The sequence below is a fragment of the Esox lucius genome, chromosome 19 (genome assembly GCF_011004845.1).
Source record: "Esox lucius isolate fEsoLuc1 chromosome 19, fEsoLuc1.pri, whole genome shotgun sequence".
Lineage (NCBI taxonomy): Eukaryota > Metazoa > Chordata > Actinopteri > Esociformes > Esocidae > Esox > Esox lucius.
The window spans coordinates 10,545,742-10,564,365 of record NC_047587.1 but is presented as its reverse complement, the minus strand read 5'-3'; positions in this window follow the sequence as shown (position 1 = coordinate 10,564,365).

Sequence of the window (18,624 nt, the reverse complement as noted above, 5' to 3'; positions counted from 1 at the left end):
GTTATGAACTTGGGGTGGCAGGTAGCCTAGCTGTTAGTGTGTTGGGCCCATAACCGAATGCCATCTGTAGAGGAACTAATCGTAATTGCAGGGGCGATGTCAAAAATGTCTGATGTATTGGCTGTGACCCCACTCTCTGAAATTACCAAAACACTATGTCTAACCTGTCCATCCATTGGTTGATGTGTTGTCTTGGACCCACTTAGTTTTCAGCATAGTAAAATGAGACTTCCCATAAAGGGATGGACAGATGTTGAAAAAGGAATAATTGCGTTTACATTTAAATCTCATGTAATGCTGAACTTCCGCTATACAGATTTAATAGATCCTAAGACTTCCCTGACTCTGTGACCTGAGAAGAAACAACTCTGGCTCCTAATCTCCTTCACTCCTCTGGGAACTCTAAGAACTTAATGTTTGTGTCTGTGTGTGTGTCTGTGTGTGTGTGTGTGTGTATGACAGACAACCAGAAACTGATCTTTACTGATTTTACCTCATTCTCGTCCAGCTGTGATATCCTAATGCCTAGCTGACGTCGTGAGACATTCCACATTGCCATTCCTTGCGAACCAGATGTCCAATTCCTACACTGAGCCTCTGCTGAAACTCTGTCTGAACTGAGACAAAACACGCCAATGCAAATTGTAAATTTGTGTGTTCCCGTCATCGTGTGTCATAACACAACAGATCGTTGTCAATATGACATTCTTACGTAAACGATGTCAAGGTCCCCTGACTTCAGCGAGCTTAATGCTTTCCTTTCTAATGGCTCAGGAGTCAGCTAATTAGCCAGTGTCTACGGCCAAAAGCTTTCAGCAGGTCCCGTGTCCACAGTGCAGGGGGGAGTGTTGACCAGCATAAGTGGATCGAAGCCTGCTGACATCAACGCGCTGCCGAGGGGTATGGATGTCTGTTAAATCGAATTAAGAAAGGATTGCGGGAATACTGGCAGGCTGTCGTAGGAGCAGCCATTTTCCTCATTGGAGAAAATGGGTGGGCGTTAGGTTTTCTGCAGGGCAGGGCTTCGTGTTGGACGATGGGGGAGTGTGTTTGAGTTTGTGTGTGTGTGTAAGCACGTAACCAGGGCTATGCTTTGGGTTCCTCAGGTACATTTTGTCCGATACCCCGTGACCAGAGGACGTTTTACTCGTACCGCCGTCCAGTCATATCACCTCTCTGGTGTATACGAGGAGGAAGTGACATCACCAAGCACCCATTCAAGTGTCCTGTATCTGGTTTGAGCCTTTTGAGAAATGCTGGCTACAAAAAAGCTTTTTCATGACATAAATGTCCTACTAGTAATTCACCCTCCTCAAAACACATGAAAAACATCCATGTGTTTCCTCTATGACTGGGATTTTTCCTGTGTTGGAAATAACAGAATTAACAATTAAATCAATAGAACAATAGAAAAACAATGCTGCTCATTGACACATAAGGAAGTGTTTTTAAGTAGCTCCCAAATTTCTAATTTGTATGTGCAGATTTCAAAACAAGATAAGCTTCCTCATTTAGTGAGATGAAACAAACAGGTTTCAAACAGTTGCTTTTATAGTTAAGTAGTTACTGATGTTGAATACCTGTGGGCAAATTGTGAAGCGGATTACTGGTACTTAACAGGCACTGTTTTGTCTCTTCTACCATCAGATATGTATGGACTGTGCATTGAGCATTTACCACCAGGACTTCAGACATTGATGTTAATTATCCAAAATAATATTTGTCAAACATGACTGGCTATTTGGCATATATCTGTATATCTGTATTTCAAAGACAGTATTTCTATTTGGAATGTCTAATTTCTTTGTTTAGGAAAGTTGAAATTGCATTCATGACATGATAAACAAAGGTTGTCACAAGCCCTAGGTGTATTTCGTGTTTGTCAAGACTAACAGATATTCAGTTAATTGCCATGCTGAAAGTTTAAAGCATGATATAAAAGTGCTCAATATGGGTCATCTTTTTAGTATTGGTTTTGTGGTAATTGGCAATGAAACCTTGGTGAATTGCATATATTTTATATTGTTTGGAAATTGACACATTAGATTTGCGAAAATCTAATTTCCTCTTGCTGATCATTGTCTTATTAAAGAGAAAGGACATTGGTCGGTGAGTTAGCTCATCCACGGCTCTCTTCAAACTCTCTAATGTCCAGCCTATGCCACAAAACTCATTTTAACCCCTAAGCCGGCAAAATGCATTTATCTTGGTGAAGATCCGTGAAAAAACCTTGAGGGGACCGATCCATCAGGTGTTAATATCTTTGCTGGGACTTTTGGTCCCTACATGTACTCATAATAGACCAAGATCATATACACACACGCACGCGCACACACACACGCACACGCGCACACACAGACCCCACTCCCTCCCACTCATCAAGCTTGCATTTTCTCTGTTTTCTCTTTATCAGTCTGACGTTTCACTGATGGACATTTCAGCCGGGTCCCATCGCTCATGTTAACTTCCAGCCTGCCCTGGAGGCCCTGGGCTTTTCAAACCCCTGTGGTGTCAGAGGCCAGCAGTCACCCGTTTGCTGCTGACAGTTATGGATGTTCACTAGGAAAGCCATAGTCTTTGTGTGTGTGTGTGTATGTTATCATTTGTTTTAATGTGTATGTGTGTTTACAGTGTCCCAGCTGTTTGATTCGTGGTCCATTTCCTAGAACTGACTCTCCAGTGAAGAAGGTCTGTCTCTCCAGTAAAGAAATATCTTTCCAGTGAAGAAAGACAGTCTCTCCAGTGAAGAAGGACATACTATTTGAGGTTTGGATTAACTTTTTTTTTAGGCTGAACTGCAACGAGCCATTTTGTTTTGATTAAGGTAAGGGTTATGGTTTAGAATAGGCTAAAAAAACGAATGCCTAGTGCTGGGATTTAGCCTGCAGTTATCTTAGTTATAGTTTGTGGTCTAATCTTAAAATCCTCTATCACGAGTCACAACACCATAAGCCAGATTTACACTCAATTATTTTATGTCTGATTTAGAAATATATTTTCTTTTAGCTTGACAAAGAAATCCCCAAGCCATTGCCTATTTGAGGCACAGAGCCAGCCACAATTCTTTGATTAATGTGAATGGGTCAGAAAGACAATATCTGAGGGCATCTGAGAGTCTTTTGGATTGTGAGAAAACGAGTTTTAAATATAAGGGGACGCTATGTAGGATCCTGCCTTAAAGAAAACTTGTCTCCTCCCCTTCCCTCCTGGAACAAGATCAGAATAGTATTAGCTAGTCCACATGGAAAATGAACGGGATGTTGTGGGTGGGGGATTTGGGGTAGTACTGTGAGTTTTTAAAGCGAGAATGAGGAGATTACATTTAAACTGATAGGTGGACAGGCAAGAAAGTTTCAATGGAAAATATCTCAGGTAGTTGGAAATGTTATATTAACTTCAAACATTGCCTGCAGGTGTCTTCAGGTCATTTACTCTAGTATTGCAGTAACAAATACTGCCACTGTAATCAAAATGCTCACAAGATGAATTAGGCCCATTTGGTAGAAAATGACACCTGCAGTGCCGTTGTTGTGGGTTGGATTCCCACTGGAGATGGAAATGCATCACTCACTACTGCCTGGATTAAAGGGTTTTCATGACCTCACTTGAACACTCAAGTGAAATGTGTGTGAGGGACATCTTGGATTAACTGATGCAATCAACACATTTATTACATATATTACATTTATCACACAAAAAAAAACAATTTATTGTCAGGTCCTGGCTGGGGGCCTCTAGGCATCTCTATGTGCCTAGGGGCCACAGTCAGGGCATGACCGCAGAAGTGCCTCTAGGCATCTCTGCGTTGCAGTTTTAATTGTCCCCAATTAGAGGCAGCTGCCCTGTGTTGCCTCTAATTAGACACCCTATTTAAGTTGCCATTGGTTTCCTTAATTTGTGGATTATTGTTTGCATTGTGTGCCTCAGTTCATGGGCTGCCTCTCCTTTTGTTGTTTTCTGTTCAAGTTTACAAAGAACATTAAAAGGATGATTCCCTTAAACTCTGTGCCTGTGTCCTGCCTCCTAAACCGTGACATTTATGTGACTAAAATAATCACAAATGCAATTTCCTTATGTGGAAAAAGTAAGTGCACCCCTACCTTCAGCATCACATAAAATTGTTAAAACAGACACATGTGCACAGAGAAAGTTGCAAATTATAAGAAAATCATTAGAGAGTAACTTGGGAGGGTCCAGCCTTCCATACAGATTAGACACTTGGTCTGGTTTTGCCTTAACCATATGGATGTGGGGTAACACATCAAATTAAAAGACCTATTTGAAGCCCTCAGAAGACAATTCAAAGCACATCATTCCACTGTCAGACAGATCATCTACAAAGGGGGAAAAAGTTTAGACCACTGGCAAATCTACATAGGACAGATTGTCCCACCAAATGTCCCCCCAAAAGCAGGCCAAAAGCTGACCAAAATATGCTTACAGTCTCTCAGAACCCCTGGTTAACATCAGTGGATATACAGGACTCTCTTACACAAATTAACCCGACACGGAAGGTCAGAAAAATGGGTTCTCTCAAATTAGAATTTCAAGACATAACTGATTTTTGCCAGACAACACCTGGGTAAAGACCAGAACTACTGGAACAATCTGTTCTGGACAGATGAGTCAAAGGTGGAGTTGTTTAGCCACAATGCCAGACATCATGGTTGCTTAAAACTAAATACTACCTTTGAACAGAAGAAAATTGTAATGACCATGAAGCATAGAAGTTATGGCATCATGGTCTGGGGCTGCTTTGCTGTCTCAGGTCTTGGCCAAATTGCCATGATTATGTCAACTAGGAAATCTATATTGTACCAGAAAATTATTGAGGAGAATGGCCATCTGTCAAAAAGCTGAAGCTAAAATGAACATGAATCTTGCAACAATACAATGATCCAAAACCCACAAGCAAAGCTAAAACATAATGGAAGTAAAAGAAGAAATGGAGGGTTTGTGGAATGGCATTTTAAGAAGTCTAGGCCCAGATTACAATAAAGTCTAAGCCCTTGAGCATTACACAGTCTAATCAGTACTGTACAGAACAGTGGGCAGACATTCCACCCATTCAAGGTAAGAGACTGATAAACAGTTACAAAAAATGGCCAGATTAAGTTATTTCAGCCAAGAGGGCAATACCAACTATTGAAGTTAGAGATGTACTTCCATTTCCGATGTACTTGCAATTTTTCCAAAAAACGTATAATTATTCAGCTTCAGTTTGTTAAATTCAGTTAACTGAATCTGTAAGTAGTGTTGAAGTGAAGATTACACATTCATATGTCCTAATATATATTTAAAAAAACTACATATAATAACTTCACATGGCTGTATATATTTTAGATTAGATTCAACTTTATTTTCATTGAACAGTACAAGTACAGTATAATGAAATGGAGTTAGCATCTAACCAGAAGTGCAAATAGAAAAGGGCAGAGTGGAATGTATAGATGTGGCAATACTAAATGTGCAATTACAAAAGGCAATACTAAATGTGCAATTAAGGCAAATAGATGGGGGCCGAAAAAGTAAGAGTATTAAGTATAGTGTACATTATAAGTGGGATAATAGTTGTGCGGGTACAAATGGCAATTCTAAATGGCATTCTAGATGTGCAGTCAAGGCAAATTGAAGGAGTAAATATGCATGGGCAACCGGGATACAGAGATAGCAGCAATGAAGACCCTGAGGTAGACGTGTATGTAACAACTCTAAAAATGCAAGCACGATGGCAGTGCTAAATGTGCAAATAGGCAAACTGAATGTGTAAGGTGCATGTACAACTGAAATGCAGGGATAGCAGCAGTGAGGTTCCTGAGGTAGACACATACCTGTAAGAGTAATACAAAAGGAGTAGTACAACAAGGTCCCTGGGAGGCAGTGGGTTATGGTTAGTGATGGGTCACAGAGTTAAACAGGGTTACAATAGATGGGAAGAAACTGTTCCTGAGCCTGCTGGTACAGTTGTTCTCAAAAGTTTGCATACCCTTGAAGAATTGTAATATATGTACAGAAAACATGAGTGACAAGGCAAAACACATGTCTTTTATATCTTATGGGATTCACATTCAAATGTAGGTCATAACAGAATGGCACAATCATAAAACAAACATGGCAACAAAGAAATTCTGCATACCCTTAGTTCTTAATACTGTGTATGGCAAATTCCATTACCTTGTTACACAGGTCTTTTGACAGTTCTTTTCTGCTCCCCATGGCTCAGTATTTAACCTGCTCAGTGCACCCACATGAGAGCTAACAAACCATTGACTATTTATACACAGACATTAATTGCAATTTAAAAAGCCACAGGTGTGGGAAATTCACCTTTAATTGTGTCACCTTGTGTGTCTGTTACAAGGCCAAATATTCAAGGGTATGTAAACTTCTGATCAGGGCCATTTGGGTGATTTCTCATTATAATTTATAAATGAACCAAACAACTATATCATAATAAATGGCTTCATATGTTCACTATCCTTCAATAAAAGTTTTTTGCATGATCAGTCATATTTTCAAAATCAATACAAAAATTTCACAATTTCTGCCAGGGTATGCACTGTATATACAGTGGGAAGAACAAGTATTTGATACACTGCTGATTTTTCAGGTTTTCCTACTTACAAAGCATGTAGAGGTCTATAATTTTTATCATAGGTACACTTCAACTGTGAGAGACGGAATCTAAATCAAAAATCCGGAAAATCACATTATATTATTTTTTTTAATAATTAATTAGCATTTTATTGCATGGCCCTTGTCAAAGTCGCTCTGATAATTATGCTTGCTCATTTTTCCTGCTTCTAGCACATCAACTTTGAGGACACTGTTCACTTGCTGCCTAATATATCCCACCCACTGACAGGTGCCCTGATAACAACAAGATTATCAGTGTTATTCACTTCACCTGTCAGTGGTGATTAATGTTATGGCAGATCGGTGTATATGCTGGATAGTATTTTAGTTGGGGTCACCTAAGGCAGTCACAACCATTGTTGGATTTTCATGCATTGCTGTCATCCTTGTACTTCGCAGACACCCACGTAAACAGTGAAGATCATCCCATTTAGGATTAGGTCCATAGAAACAGACACAGTCACACCAGAGAGACCAGGCCCTGAGAAGCTACATTTAGCTACAGAATTTGGGTCATTTATTTATCGACGTGCATTCGCGACAGGCAAGTCACTCATGAATAGTCATATGATGCGGGCCCCTGCTGAGATAACGATGTTTGCAGATGCTGAAGTCAACCTCCAATTATTTACAAACGCACAGATCACTCACCACACGCAACTGTGACGTCTTTGCATTGGCAGCAAACTCCGGAAGCAAACTGGGAAATAACATTCACCCATTCAATATCTGTCACTTTCGGAAAACCAAATGTGGCTATCACTCTCTCTCACTCAGACACCAACATACTGACACACACACACACACACACACACACCTTTGCTTTTCCCTCCTTGTTAGGAATAGAAACCCATAAATCCCTGTTCCCCATCACCTACCCCTGAATCTTACCCTAACCATAACCCTAATCTTAGCCTAAATAACCTAACCTTTATGGCTAAACTTAACCTATCCATAAGGCTTAACCCTGACCTAAAACCAAACTGGTAAACCGAAACATAAAAGACTAACGTAAAACACTCATTCTAACACTATTCCCAACTGACAATACATTCTTCCCAAAACTTAACCCCTAAGCTGGAAATTAAAAAAAATATTAGTGGAGACATTAAGAGAATCCTTGTGGGGACAGATTTTTTAGTTACTCACAGACCTGGATCACACACACACACACACACACACAAGTTCCTTCACCTGGCATGTCAAATATTTGCACACTGCTCTTAATCAGTATCCCACTGGCTCTTCACAGCAGGACAGCTTCTCTTGTGATTTGGGCTCTCAGCTTGGCAGCTGCACTGGCCAGATACTACCAAGCAAAACTTCTGCAACGTGACGAAAGGGCACAGAGCTATCGTCCTAGTCAAACTGGAAAAGTTCTTCTGAACTGAGGAATACTTTCTCGTTTCAGTTTTTTCAACAACTTTGGCTCTGTCAGTTTCTCACTGCTCCACTTGAAAGCAGTTAACTGTGCAAAGTATGAAACTGCGAGCCGATCATCATCATCAGCTGTTGATTGAAAGGGCCCTGTGTCCCTCCTCAATTCTTGGGTGACAGACATTAGTTTAATGCATAATGGACACGACAACTCACTTATTAGTGCTGGGAGGATGCGCAGATTTGTTGCCCCCCCCCCCCCCCTGCAATTCCTAAGTTTGTTTGATAATGAGTGAGCCAAAGGGACAATGTTTTTACTGTCCTCCCCAGCCTTTATCTCCCCCTCATGGAGGGGAACCCTGAGGGGTGTGCTGCGTGGGAGGCAGATTTAGTCTGCTGATCCTTCTTAAATGAGTCCCTGGGGAAGAAGACCGCAATTACCAGAGTTAGCTATTAGCATAGCCAATCACACTAACCCTGGCTTTAGCCGGGGACACTTGTTTTGGTACAGACAAATTGGTCTTCGGGCCATGTCCATTCATACTGCATTAAATACCAGCGTCATACCAATGTTATTGTGGAGGAATTTTTATGAAATTTTTTATATCATGTATCTTAACCCATGCTTTGTGTTCACAACTGGTTCAATCATAAACCTAGCTTCATGTTCACGCTTTAATTAATCCCAAAACTAGCTTCATGTTCACGCTTGGTTCAAACCAAACCCTAGTTTCATGTTTACACCTGGTTCAAACCTAACCCAAGCTTCATGTTCACACCTGGTTCAAACCTAAACCTAGCTTCATGTTCACACCTGGTTCAAACCTAAACCTAGCTTCATGTTCACACCTGGTTCAAACCTAAACCTAGCTTTAACCACAACCCTGTCTTTATTTAAGTCCTAGTCAGTCACTGACTGCGTGCATGTGTACTTGTGTGTGAACGTGTAGGCGTATGTGCATGACTCCACCACATGAAAGCAGTCAGGGGGGATGGTTTACACTCTGAGGCTTTCTGTATAGTAGCCAAGCCAAACTGGAGCTGGGCTCCCAGACAGCCTCTCTGTAGACCATATATCTGACACAGCTCTGTTTGTTTTACACCTCCAGGTATTTCATAAAGCCCCCAAGAGAGGTAGAGACAGAGGATGGTAGAAAAATAGGATAAAGTTTACCTCATTGTAGAGGCAAGAAAGATTTAAATATACCTTCATAAAGTGCTTACAGAGTTTATTTTCTTTAATATAGAATATAGTAAATCTATAAATTACATCATTATAGCCACTGTTGACTAATGGGCAGCCAAGCTATCGGTACAGTTTGGCTTAGTTCAGTGTGGAAAAGGGACTAAATCAAACTCTACACAGCTCATTTCTTATACCGGGTGCCTTTCAAAGTGCTTAAAAATGTAATCATAAAAGAGATGAAGATATATAAACAAATATTAAATTGTATAAACTGAGAAATAAAAGTTTCAACATTTGACATGTTGTCTTTGCACAATTGTCTATTGCATATAGGGTTTAAATGAGTGGCACATCTTTTTTTTATTTTACACAGAGTCCAACGTTTTGGAAACGAGGTGGTATATGGTTTCATTATAGGTTTAAAAACATTTTCTTCTTGAAATCAGATTTTCAACATGCCCTAAAACTAAACGTAACTACAAAGCCGACATTAAGCCTTACACTAAGTCACAGAACATGTATCAGGCAGCATTGCTTTTCATCCCTGGTGCACATTTTCACACACATCATTTGAAAATATGATCAAGCAAAAAAATATGATCATCTTTTATTTCAAGATTGTGATCATATGAAGCCATTTATTTACACATAGTTGTTTGGCTCCTTTTTAAATCATAATGACAACAGAAATCACCCAAATGACCCAAAAGTTTTTATACCCTTGAATGCCTTTTTGCCTTGTTACAGACACACAAGGTGACACACACAGGTGAAAATGGCAATTAAAATGAATCTCCCATACCTGTGGCTTTTTAAATTTCAATTAGTGTCTGTGTATGAATATTCAATGAGTTTGTTACTGTAGCTCTCACATGGATGCACTGAGCAGGCTAGATACTGAGCCAGGGAGAGCAGAAAACAACTGTCAAAAGACCTGTCTAACAAGGTAATGGAACTTTATAGAGAAGGAATAGGATATAAAAAGAACTCCAAAGCCTTACAAATGCCAGTCAGTACTGTTCAATTAAGAAGAGAAAAATTCAGGGATCTCTGGATACCAACCCAAGGTCAGGTAGACCAAGAAAGATTTCAGCAAAAAACTGTCAGAAGAATTGTTTAGGATACAAAGAATAACCCACAGGTAACCTCAGGAGAATTACAGGCTGCTCTGGAAAAAGACAGTGTGGTTATTTCAAGGAGCACATTACGACGATACTTGAACAAAAATGTTGCCAGAAAGAAGTTGCCCACAAAAAAGCCTGGTTACAATATGCCTGACAACACTTTGACACGCCTCACAGCTGTAATTGTGACGAGACCAAAATAGAGCTTTATGGTCACAATCATGGCACAGGGAATCTTGTGAAAATGTATGGCAACATGGATGCAACATGTCATCAGAAAATAATGGAAGACAATTTACATTATTCTGCATGAAAGCTGTGCATGGGACGCTCTTGGACATTCCAGCACCACAATGACCCTAAGCACAAGGCCAAGTGGTTACAGCAGAAAAAGGTGAAGGTTCTGGAGAGGAGATCACCGTCTCCTGACCTTAATATCATCTAGCCACTCTGGGAAGATCTCAAACGTGCGGTTCGTGCAAGACGACCAAAGACTTTGCATGACCTGGAGGCATTTTGCCAAGACGAATGGGCAGCTATACCACCTGCAAGAATTCAGGGCCTCATAGACAACTATTACAAAAGACTGCACGCTGTCATTGATACTAAAGGGGGAAATACACAGTATTAAGAACTAAGGGTATGCAGACTTTTGAACAGGGGTTAATTAATGGTTTTCTTGTTGCTATGTTTTGTTTTATGAATGTGCCATTTTGTTATAACATACAGTTGAATGTGAATCCCATAAGAAATAAAAGACGTGTTTTGACTGCTCACATATATTACCAATTCTCCAAGGGTATGCAAACTATTGAGCATAACTGTATCTTACCTGAAAAATATGTCGGAATATCAGCAGTTATTAAACTCTAGTCGAAGCAATCTAAGTCAGGTAAAAACGCTTAAGAATGTGCTGACAGTATAAGACAATGTAAACGTCCAATGAATTATTTTTTTATTGTAAGTAGTTTTTTGGTAAATGTTCGGCTCAGCTGTAAAAGAGACCCAGGTTTCAATGTAATTCTCTGTATAAATAAAGGCTAAAATGAAGAAAAACTAAATACATTTCTATGGGCAGTTTTGACTATGCGTTCATTACATCATCAAACAACCATTTGTGTGTCTTACTGTTGCAGAGTATATACATTTCACACACTTCCATTGAATCAGCTTTGGTTTTGTCTAATAGAAAATCATACACGTGTATGGTTTTATCAACAGAATGATGTCTTGCGAATAAATGAAGTTGTTTTCACACATTTATTTTGGAATCCTGACATGTAGAACATCTAAGTGGAGGAGGCAGGTCATTTAATATAGGAACACCTTTGGGGTTAGTTGAATTAGTGATTTCAAACTGTCTCCACCAGATGGCACCCTATGCCTTCGGCTCAGAGTTCATACATTCATTCAAACTGTTTAAGTGGCAGGAGGCTACAGGATGTTCACTTTATTAGATGCATGGCACACACACACACACACACACACACACCCACACACACACAAACACACATACTTTGAATTACTATACCCACAATACAAACAAACACATTTTTGACTGCAATGACTGTACATTCCCTGTGCAAAAAAAACCCAACTCATGATAGAATTTTAAAGTGACAGAAAGAGTGGCAAGATCTCACTGCACTGCAGTAGCGTAAACTTATTATGAAAATATTACTGCAGATCATATAGACATGGGCTGGTGAAAGAATTTACAAATAATTGTGGAAAAACTTTCCCAAATACTCTGAAACTGTGAATTAAGGCTATTGCCACCCTGCTGTACAGGAATATGTCAGTCCTGTCAAGTTACCTACAAGAAGCCATCAAACACAAGCTTTTATCCAACCGTTCTCCATGAAGGAATCAAGCCCACTACCCCTGGCCTCTGAAACACTATGCTCCACCCACTCAGCTACAAAGGACAACATTCTGTCTATACTCCATCTGAGATGAGGACAAGGCCTTCTCTACCGGACTTCATGATCGGCTCCCTGTTCTCTCCTTCACAAAGCCAGAGCTTTTCCAGTGCAAGGGCAGTGACTGGACTCAGGTGGACGGCTGCCTATGTCACACCGCGTCACCTCTGACTAAGGCTGCTGGGGTGAGGACTACTCGCTCTATCAACCCAGAGGCTAACGGGCAGAAGACGAAATGAGGCGAGAAGTTTGTAGCCGTGCAACACCGGTCACTGTCATTAGGCAGACTGCTGTGAAGCTCAGTACCAAAGCACCTTATTCAAACCTGAGAATAATAAGTTACCTCAGGAAGTCTCAATACGATCTGTCTCTCCGGATATACACTAACCTTGATGTTTAATAAAATCCTGGATATGGAAAAAGCACAGAATGGTACTGTTCTGCTGAAGTGTGATCCATCATTCTTTCAATTGTCAGTCTGTGACAGACAGAAGTATTCATGTATTTATGTAAAGTAGCAAGACGCTGAATGTCATCAACCAGAACCAGAGAGCTCACAGATATTCTTCAGTCAGTATCCGAATGAGTGATTAACAATAAAGATTGTCTTGATTTAATTCAAAAGTGAAGGTATTGTTTTTCATTTGAAGCATCTAAGAACTGAAACACAAATAGAGTTGTGCATAAAGGATGATTGCATTTATCGGGTTGAGGAAGCCAAACTGACACGTAATCATGGTCATGTCACCCTGATTAAAACTGGGAGGTGTATATCTTTTATAACAAATTATAACAAAAATTCTAAATGTTCTACAGACATAGACTGGTCGGACACCAATACATCCATACACTACACATGCCACCAGGGGTCTCTTGACTGTCCTGTAGCCTAGAACAGAGGCAAGGATACACATGATCACCATCTCCCACCACAGAAGATAGGTTCACCATACGAAATTATGATAAAACAACACCATGTAAAACTACCACTTCAAACACACTAAATGCAGTCCCATACATTTTGTTACTTCTCATATGTTGTGTTTAAATACATTTTTGCATTTGTTTAGTCTGTAAAAATTGTTTTTACCTGTGGTGTTATTGGTGTTAGACCACTGGAAGACAAGTTGTCACATTTAATAAGATCTCTAGATGACAGCTCTGAGGAGATGGAAATGGTAGGTAGCAGAGGTAGTAGACAGTAGAGGTAGTTGATAGTAGAGGTAGCAGATAGCAGTGGTAGATAGTAAGAGCAGTAGATAGTAGAGGTAGTTAATAGTTGAGGTAGTATGTAGTGGTTGTAGATAGCAATGGTATATAATAGTGATAATAGACAGTTGAGGTAGTTGATAGCAGTGGTAGTTGAAACCAGTTGTAGTAGATAGCGTGGTGGTAGATGGTGGTGGTGGTATATAGTGGTGGTAGTAAATAGCGGTGGTAACAGATAGCGGTGGTAGTAGATAGTAGTGGTAGACAGCAGCAGTTAGTAGAGGTTGTAAATAGCAGAGGTAGTAGATAGTAGAGATAGTAGATAGTGGTGGTAGTAGATAGTGGTGGTAGTAGATAGTAGTGGTAGTAGATAGTAGTGGTAGTAGATAGTTGTGGTAGTAGATAGTGGTGGTAGTAGATAGTTGTGGTAGTAGAAAGCAGTGATTGTAGACAGTAGTGGTAGTGTGTAGTGGTGGTAGTGGATAGTGGTGGTAGTAGATAGCGGTGGTAGTAGATAGTAGTGGTAGTAGATAGTTGTGGTAGTAGACAGTAGTGGTAGTAGATAGTGGTGGTAGTAGATAGTGGTGGTAGTAGACAGTGGTGGTAGTAGATAGTAGTGGTAGTAGATAGTAGTGGTAGTAGATAGTAGTGGTAGTAGATAGTGGTGGTAGTAGACAGTAGTGGTAGTAGATAGTAGTGGTAGTAGATAGTAGTGGTAGTAGATAGTAGTGGTAGTAGATAGTGGTGGTAGTAGACAGTAGTGGTAGTAGATAGTAGTGGTAGTAGATAGTAGTGGTAGTAGATAGTAGTGGTAGTAGATAGCGGTGGTAGTAGATAGTAGTGGTAGTGGATAGCGGTGGTTCTAGATAGTAGTGGTAGTGGATAGCGGTGGTTCTAGATAGTAGTGGTAGTGGATAGCGGTGATTCTAGATAGTAGTGGTAGTAGATAGTAGTGGTAGTAGATAGTAGTGGTAGTAGATAGTAGTGGTAGTAGATAGTAGTGGTAGTAGATAGTGGTGGTAGTAAATAGCGGTGGTAGTAGATAGTAGTGGTAGTGGATAACGGTGGTTCTAGATAGTAGACCAGACCGAGGGCATCTTTAATAACATGTCTAGAGGACAGCTCCCTGTGGAGATGGAAATTGATTGAAATGTGTGAATTGATGCTGAGACAGTTGGGATTTTTCCTTTTTCATGGACCCTTAAAATACATTTAAAAATGTACTCAACTGAACAATGTATGCCCATGGGAAGTGTGTGTGCGTGTGTGCCCGCGTGCATTAGTGTCAACTAATGAGGACCCAAATTAAAAAAAGTGTTCAACAAAAGAAGTGGCGTTCTGAGTCTTTGGGTGACAGGTTCAAAAACACAAACATGAAAAGAACAACCTGCGTTCACTGGAACACTGTTTCTGTTTTAATGAACACTGTTGCTGTTTTAATGGATTTCAATAGCAGCAGACATCAAATAAATAAGCACTATCTTATTCATGTTGCTTGTTTTTTATCTTTGATTCGACAATATGACATTTTTAATGTTTTAATATTATTATTTTTTTTTTTATCTGCCTTTATAGTGGTAGTAGATGTAGTAGTGTTAGTAGATAGCAGTGGTAGTAGATAGCAGTGGTAATAAAGTTAGGTCTGGAAATATTTGGACACTGAACATTTTTTCATATTTCTAGCTCTGTATGCCACCACAATGGATTTCAAATGAAATAACCGAGATGTAATTGAAGTGCAGACTTTCAGTTTTAATTCAAGGGGTTGAACGAAAATATTGTATGAAACGTTTAGGAATTGCAACCATTTACACACACAGTCCCTTTGATTCAGGGGCAAATGTAATTGGACAAATTAACATAATCATGAATAACGTTTTTAATACTTTGTCGAGAATCCTTTGCAGACAATGACTGCTTGAAGTCTGGAACGCATGGACATCACTAAGCATTGGGTTTCCTCCTTTGTGATTCTTTACTGCAACTGTCTTCAATTGTTGGTTTTTTGTTGTTTGTAGTGCAAGTAAAATACATGCTCGATTGGGTTGAGATCAGGCGATTGACTCATTGCAGGATATTGCACTTTTTTGCCTTAAAAAACTTTGGTTGCTTTCGCAGTATGTTTTGGGTAATTGTCCATGTTTAGAGTGAAGCGTCGTCCAATCAATTTCACTAAATTTGGCTGAATCTGAGCAGACAATATATCCCTATACACTTCAGAATTTATTTGGTTGCTTCTGTCTCCTGTCACATCATCAATAAACACTAGTGACCCAGTGCCATTGGAAGCCATGCAGGCCCATGCCATCACACTGCCTCCACCTTGTTTTACCAATGATGTGGTATGCTTCGGATCATGAGCCATTCCAAACCTTCTCCATACTTTTTCTTCCCATCATTCTGGTACAGGTTGATCTTAGTTTCATCTGTCCAAAGATTGCTGTTCCAGAACTGGGCTGGCTTTTTTACATGTTGTTTTGGCAAAGTCTAATCTGGCCTTTCTATTCTTGAGGCTTATAAATGGTTTGCACCTTGTGGTGAACCCTCTGTATTTGCTCTCGGGAAGTCTTGGATAATGATATGCCTACCTCCTGGAGAGTGTTCTTCACTCGGCTAGATGTTGTGAAGGGGTTTTTCTTTACCATGGAAAGGATCCACCACTGTTGTCTTCTGTGGATGTCCAGGCCTTTTTGTGTTGCAGAGCTCACCAGTGGGTTCTTTTTTTCTCAGAATGAACCAAATTGTTTATTTTGCCACACCTAATGTTCCTGCTATCACTATTGATGGAATTTTCTTTGCAGCCTAAGGATGGCCTGTTTCGCTTGCATTGAGAGCTCCTTTAACCGAATGTTTTGGGTTCACTGCAAAAGCAAATGCGAATGCCACACCTGGAATCAAATCCAGAACGTTTACCTGCTTAATTGATGAAGAAATAACAAAGGAAAAGCACAACTGTCCATGAAACAGCTTTTGAGTCAATTGTCCAATTACTTTTGGTCCCTTGAAAAAGAGGGGGCTACATATTAAAGAGCTGTAATTCCTAAGCACTTCCTCCAATTTGGATGTGAATGCCCTCAAATTAAATCTGAGAGTCTGAACTTTAAGCCCATATTGCTTATTTAACTGTAACTTGAATATGTTTTGGTAAACAGCCACAATAACAAAACGTAATAAGTTTTTGTAGCAGAGCAGACTGAGGGTATCTTTAATAAGATGTCTAGAGGACAGCTCCCTGTGGTGATGGATGTTGATTGAGATGTGAGAATTGAAGCTGAGACACTTGGGATTTTCTTTTTTGCAGACCTTTCAAAATACATTTAAAAACGTACTCAGCAGAATTGTACATCCCTGTGGGAAAGGTGTGTGTGTGTGTGTGTGTGTGTGCACATGCTTCTGTGGTTACCTGGCATGTGGCCTTCAAGGATGAGACCCTTCTATTTCCTCTGTGAAGGGGTAATGCTTTTCAATGTCTTACATTATCCATTCCCTATTGGTTTCTTGAGTCGTATTACTCCACATTTAGCCGTTGTTGTGGTAGTGAATCCATCCTTTAACATGCACTTCGATACGTTTACCACTATCAAAGCTCTTAACCTTCAAGAACTTAAAGTACACGGCTCATGGATGATGGGCTCAGAATGATGGTACTGCAATGGTGAGAACGGAATGGAATCAAATATCTGGGAAATAATATTTACCTTATGTCCAGATGATGAATCATCTTGCATTGGTTTGAGTTTCCACACAATAAGTCAAATTTGAAGTGAATCATAGCTCGCTGTCTTGTTTGTTTGTCTGAGTTATTGATGCTGGGGCAGGGGTGGGAATTCTGCTTGGGTTAAAACTATGAAGCTATAATTGCTAACTGTAAATGTACTAAATCTAGTGACGATGAGTCACTGTTATAATTTTCTTCCTTGGATGAGCAGTGTTCATCCGAGGAATGCATATTCAGCGTAAATGAACACGTTGGGCGTACAATTTGGGTGCGACTGAGTGCACAGGAAGTAAAAGCTTTTAACAGTGAATACACTATCAAAACATGATCTTATTGGAACAGTAAAAAAAAAGGCAATGTTGAGATTTAAAGAATGTAAGTGATGCATTGATCATAATTATTGTAATATGAAGAGAAATCCAAATGTATTGTCATCTACACCCAATGTGTTATCCCATGTGTTCGATTGAATATTTAAAAGGTAGACTAAAAAACATAAAAAATTTATACAGAAAGTGAGACGGGTGGTTCACTTCTTTCTGAAACCCTCCCACGGGATAGTATAACATATAACAGAAAGGTGTAACTGTGTCCATGAGTTGTAACAGGTCACAGGTCTGTGCTGAGATTTCTCCAGCGCCATTCGACAATTTCAGTACAACAGCAAACATGTTTTCTAGAAATGTTTTTACCTCCTATTTGATTGCTCAGCAAAAGCCCTTCGGTGTGCATGGTGGCACTCTCTGACATTTGGCCTGTCATCTAACCCTACAGAGACCCTGCCGGTGGGAAGGAAGACATTTGCGATTCCAGTGAAAGGAAAGCAAAAGGACATATTGCTTCTAAATGGGAAGTTTACCCACTTTGACATGTGGTCTTTTTTTTTATTGAAGCACAACCTGAACTTACTCCTCTCAGGTAATATAATCATGGTTTCTAAAACACTTTTTGAACAGTTTTTTCCATGATTGCCCACTTAGGGTGCATCACGATTGGTTGAGGACAATTATTTGATACACTGGCGATTTTGCAGGTTTTCCCACTTACAAAGCATGTAGAAGTGTGTAATTTTTATCATAGGTACTCTTCAACTGTGACTGACGGAATCTAAAACAAAAATCCCGAAAATCACATTGTTTGATTTTTAAGTAATTAATTAGCATTTTATTGCATGACATAAGTATTTGATACATCAGAAAAGCAGAACTTAATATTTGGTACAGAAACCTTTGTTTGCAATTACAGAGATCATACGTTTCCTGTAGTTCTTGACCAGGTTTGCACACACTGCAGCAGGGATTTTGGCCCACTCCTCCATAAAGACCTTCTCCAGATCCTTCAGTGTTTCCGGGCTGTCGCTGGGCAATACGGATTTTCAGCTCTCTCCAAAAATTTTCTATTGGGTTCAGGTCTGGAGACTGGTTAGGCCACTCCAGGACCATGAGATGCTTC